This window comes from Dreissena polymorpha, chromosome 7 (assembly GCF_020536995.1).
Source record: "Dreissena polymorpha isolate Duluth1 chromosome 7, UMN_Dpol_1.0, whole genome shotgun sequence".
In the NCBI taxonomy this organism is placed as follows: Eukaryota; Metazoa; Mollusca; class Bivalvia; order Myida; family Dreissenidae; genus Dreissena; species Dreissena polymorpha.
The window spans coordinates 73,413,519-73,419,518 of record NC_068361.1 but is presented as its reverse complement, the minus strand read 5'-3'; positions in this window follow the sequence as shown (position 1 = coordinate 73,419,518).

The window sequence follows — 6,000 nt, the reverse complement described above, 5'->3', positions numbered from 1 at the left end:
TTGTTGGATTCGGTGGATTATCGATTATCGATTTTAATTCACGAGTGATCATAGAAAATATAAATTTTCTATGATCACTCGTGAATTAAAATCGATATTCCACCGAATCCAACAAATTTTCTTTTTATTTTATGCTTTTTTTTCACAGTTTCTATACATTGTTAAATAGTTTAACTAAAGAATGTCGCTGGGATAATTACGTCATTTCGTCAAAAAAATGACGTCATTTCACAGTAAACAATGAAAATTATCGATAATTTTCACTGATAATTTTCACTTTTTGAAACAGTGAAATTATCAGTTTAATTCACTGATATTTCTCTATAAACTACCGGAAAGCATTTAATATAAGTTTTTATTAGTAAACATAATGATAAGAAAACAGCAATTATTTGCTGTGATGGTATTTCTGTGTAGATGTTCTTTGAAAAAAGAAACATTATTCAAATATACATACATACATACATACAATTGTAATAATTGATTTTATATGTAAACATGGTTTTATATGTAAACATGCATACATGTTTAGCATCCTTTTTTGCACCACTTGATGCTGACACTTCAATGGGAAAAGCTGAAAAAATTGTATAGTTGTTCTAAAGAAATAACATATTGCAAATAAAATGTATTTTCAAGTGAACGCATGCCATGTCTTGTTGTTGTTTTTTTCAAACTCTGCAACATTATGTAATTTCATTTACTACAGCATCACAGAAATGTACTTAAGTAGGAATATATATTTAGCTGTGAACATATAATTTATGGATTTTCGGCGTTTGTTTTAACCAAGAGCAAATTAACCCATATGTTGGACATATAATAAGTAAAAGTACATAATTCACTGGTCAACATAGGTAAATAAACTAATATTTGCTTCTAAGTTCATGTTTAAAAGGTGTCATGTCCTTCATTACCACACATTATTGGTGATGATAAAGTTAAAACTTAAAAAAAACGCACATATGAGAGTTTAATTTAGTTATTTTTTAAAAGAGAATGGTATTTTTTGTTTGAAAGCAAAATGATGCAAGACAGATTTTGAGCCAGATTTTAAATGCTAAAGTTCATTGTATTGACATGTAAATCACGGCCGTTAATCACGCGCGCCGACTCTTTTTGCGATGCATAAAAAATGATCCAATGCAACTTCAGAGGTTGCGCTCAGGCCCGGATGTTTTGAAATTTCATGGAAAATTTTTTCACGGTGATAAGATTTTACACAAAAAACGCTCAGTATAAGAAGAAAAAGTTATAAGAATCGTTGTATGCATTTTTTTAAACAAAACATCATTACATCTAACATCGTTTTTATTTGTGGGTAACATATGTTACAAGTTAGTCTAGGCTTTTGGTAATTTGTGATGTCCTCAGTGTCGTCAAAGGTATCTGAACTCTGAAGAATGAAGCTTGCTTTTACTGTTTGTTGCCATTTAGTTTAGTTTTAACCTATTTATTTTAGCTCGATTGCATCGAAAGCCTCATTCTTATAGAAGCGCTCTCGAGTCCGTTTCCTGGGCCTATAACCAGTACTCGGTCTCTTTGGAGGAAGCTCTAGAGAACGCTCCCCGAGTGGGGTTCTAACCCGTGACCTCCCGATCGCTAGGCGGACACCTGATCCATAACGCCACGGCAAACTTAAATTTTGTTTCCATAGACCGCTCGGGAATTTCCGCCACCTATTTCGGTGGTGACGTGAACCTCTCAAAACGCGCATGACAAGAAAAATCGTCCGTTGATATTACGCATGGGAGCTTGAATATATCGCGCTTATGGTCAACGTTGACAATCGATAAAGTGTAGTTTTGTTTAAAGTTTGTCATTAAGTTTTATTTAAACTGTGTGCTAAAGCTGTTTTTGCACGTTAATCGTTATTCGATGTGGTTCCGTGTGTTGCTTTCGGTTAAAGGAAAGTGCGGACAAAATTTTAAAATACATATACCGGATTAAATTAATTAAAATGCGTTTTATAATTTCTGACATTTCGCGACAAATTCTTAATGTAAAGACATGAATCATTGTTATGCCTTTAAAAGTTAACAGATAATGATTATTTTCAAAAAATGTCTTAATTTTTTTACCTGCATGTATAAATCAATGGTTTTTTAACAACAACGTTATTTAAACTCTTCGCGTATTACTAAATGGCGATTCAGTAGAACAGCTATACAGTGAACAATTTAATGTCAACTTATAAATAACTCAGGCTATGCCTGGGTCGTGAAATCTTTAAGTTTCAAACAAATTATGTGTGCTTGTCAGTTTCAATGATATTCCCGAATGCTCTATGAAATTACGAGAGAATAAATGTGTTGGTACAAAAAAGTGTGTAATACTATTAATTACCACAAATAATTTACTGTTTAATACACAGAGTAGTGACGGACAACATTTAAAAAAACAATAAGAATAATATTTGTATTATTTCCAAATATAATAAAGTATGTTATAATTAAATATTCACAATAAAATATAATATTCTTTGGTTTTTGAGCATGGGTCATAATCATAAGTATTTATTTCACAAACAATTAACAGCTTGGAATTTCTTAGTAACGGTAATTATCTGGATTCAATTTAATGTTTTAAAGGGAAGGATATGGAAGATCTCAAATTTACACCATTACCTAGTGCTGTGTATTGTTCAACACAGATATGTACATTGTGTAATGTAGTTTATGGCTATTTGAGTGTTAATTTGTATTTTATCAGTGGGTATATCTCAAGTTGATTTTGGAAGACACAGTATAGTATCAGATAAAAGATAAGCCCTCAATAATTAAATTTTTTTTTCTACTAAAAATTAATAAATATCAGCAGTATCCTGTCGACCAAGGTCCCCCATCATATCTCCTAATATCTTCACGTTCATGCCCTTTTTTGATTTCATCAGTTTATTTTAGTGTCAATAAACCTCTCAGAACTGTTGCAAGTATCCGTTCTGTGTTGATAAGTATGAAGCGTACAACGTAGTCCTATTAAATGCGTTTGTATGAAAACAATAAGACAATTATTTATTTACCAATCCGTATTTCCAACACGATGGTCATCTTGAGCATCGACACAAGATCCCTCGCTGTCCGAGTCATATTTAAAACAATCTGACTGATAGTTACGTATTACGGCTCATACATGTACGTTCTACGAAAAGCTTTTCAACATCACTATCATCTTCCATTGTTCAGCATTTTTTCTTACTTAAGTTTCGACAAATATCACATTCGAAGGCCTATAATGCCTTTTCGTTATTGAGAACATTAGCATGTGTCGAATTTACGTCATGTCATGTTTGAACGAAAATTGCCAGTAAATCGGAATGTTTGAAAATTCGCAACTTTGTTGTAATCGTTCTCGCTAATAACACCATTATTGAATCGAAGTGCCGTTTATATTTGCACTTAATTCGGTAAATAAAGGGTCTTTACGGGTTTAAAAAAGAATTGCATTTCTCCTTTAATGGGTAATTCGGGACTTACGAAAATGGTGTTGATGCTACTTCATGGTGACAATGATGTTTATTTAGACTGTCGATACTATCAATATAAGTTATTGTTCAAATAAATATTATTATTAGGGGCAAACATTTGCATTATCTTATTTCTATCAAGAAAATATTTTTTCATGCAGTAAAACCACTGAAATATCCAAATTCGACTCATTTCTTATATTATCCAACCTTCGAGGGCATGGAGAGTATATGGAATGAGTTCGTCCATATAAAAAGGACACCCGGGGCTTTTAGTACTTGCTGTGCCGATTTTGGGTTATAAAGCTGAGAATTGAATTAAAGTGCATTATATGTTCTACTTCATTATAACATAATGTTCAAGTGTTTGAAAATTGTTATTTAGAACATAAGAGATTGTGTTCCCTAGATTCTCTGAACTATTCTGCACTGGAACCATCCGATATATATTTACTGAGTTACATTGAACAAGAGTTCATGTACATTTTCAAGTCAATATTAGATAATTCTGTGTTCCGTTTAGTATGAACAACTTAAATGTCACAATTATGAATTAATATTTTGTAAATATGTTTCTCTTCTGTATGGCTGGCTACTATTTTCTTAATGTAAGTTAGATATATAGGTCATTGAGGTTTTTTAATGAACATTTGGCATGTCTTAAACATGTTCAATACATTTTATTATGTTAATGTTTCCTTAGTACAATAGGCAATTTATGTATCTTCCGACATGTGTATCCAAAAATTCTTTCGAAATAAAAAAAACTTGCATATTGTTTATTTTAAAATTATAATTATAAAACAGAGGCATATCCAGAATGTCATCACAAAGTATTATTACCTGCTTATACTGCTTCAGCATATGGAGTATCACTTCTTTATACTGAATTGCACAACAGTTTGATGTGTGCTGTGTGGATGCAGTAGCGTGTATCCCCAAACACATCTTCGATGTTGTTATATTTTCAGCCTTCAGAGGCTGGTAGCGGTATTGTTATTTTTATTATTTTTGTACTGCTTTGGCAATTGATCACCTGCCTTAATTAAAGGGCCAACAAATTGTATATAGTGAGAATGCAATACTGCTTCAGCATATGGAGTATCACTTCTTTATATTGAATTGCACAACAGTTTGATGTGTACTGCGTGGATGCAGTAGTGTGTATCCCCGTACATATCTTCGATGTTGTTATATTTTCAGCCTTCAGAGGATGGTAGCGGTATTGTTATTTTTCTTATTTTTGTACTGTTTTGGCAATTGGTCACTTGCTTTAAATAAAGGACCAAATAATTGTATATAATGAGAATGCAATACTGCTTCAGCAGCTGGAGTTTCACTTCTTTATATTAATACACAATATATAGTTCTACAAGACATCGAGGCAAAATATATTTTTCAAGTGCAAACATATATTCACAGCAAACATTTTACATGTACTAAAAATCGTTTGAAAGTCCATTAAAAATTAAACCGTTGAATAACACTTTCCCTCGCCAAACACTTATCTCTGTAACAATGTAATTTTCATGTTTTTCTTTCAAAATACCATATATCTATCATATTAAAACAACCTTCCTGAACAATTACAGTTGAAAGAAGCATATACTTTTCCTTTTAATTACACAGTGTGCAAGTATTATCATATATAAAACTAAATAATTAAGATCTCTATACACTGGTTCATGTATTTCCACTGCTTATTTTTACATTTTACAACAAACCTCTGTTTTGGATGCTTATTAGAATGTTGTTTGATAAAAAGATTCTAAGAAATACCGTCAACATAGGATTTATTAAACAATAAACAATTCTTTACTGGAAAATACCCATTAAACTAATTACCAAACAATAACATTTTTTACAAGGTTATTGCAGATCATTCTAGCAATAAAAAATCGCTCATGTTCCTATTTTTCTAAAATGATTTCTACCATATGTAAGGTAATCATTATTTGTATTGTTTAATTGAGAGTTTCATATACATTTGTTTCTTATCTTTTGCTGACATCAAGTGCACCGTAGTGCTGAATTAAAATTTTAATCATAAAAAGCAATTACTTATTGTATTACATTTTTGCAATACAAACAACATCTCACATACAAATGACATAAATGAAACTTCCCCAAGATTGTCAATGTAATTAAAAATGTTATAAATGCTTCAAATTAAAAGACAATAAAATAACAATTCTCTGTTTACAAAACCTAAGTTGCACTGTACAATTATAAAGAGACACTCATTCTAAATATTCATAAACCAAAAATGCGAGCAATAATATTTCACTAGATTACATCAGAAATAATCCAATTTCTAAATAATTACAGACAGGAAATTAAATAGGAATCTTAAAGCAAGCACATTGAACATACCTTACGTAAAATTGCGTGTAATCTTATTAACCCTCAAGTTTCTTGTGCTGTAACCCTTGAAAAACACCGGCGTAATAAAAACCTTAAAACCGACTATATTATGTATGAGCGTGCTGAGCTACGATGCATTTGAATCTTATTGTCATTCAATTTTAGTGACT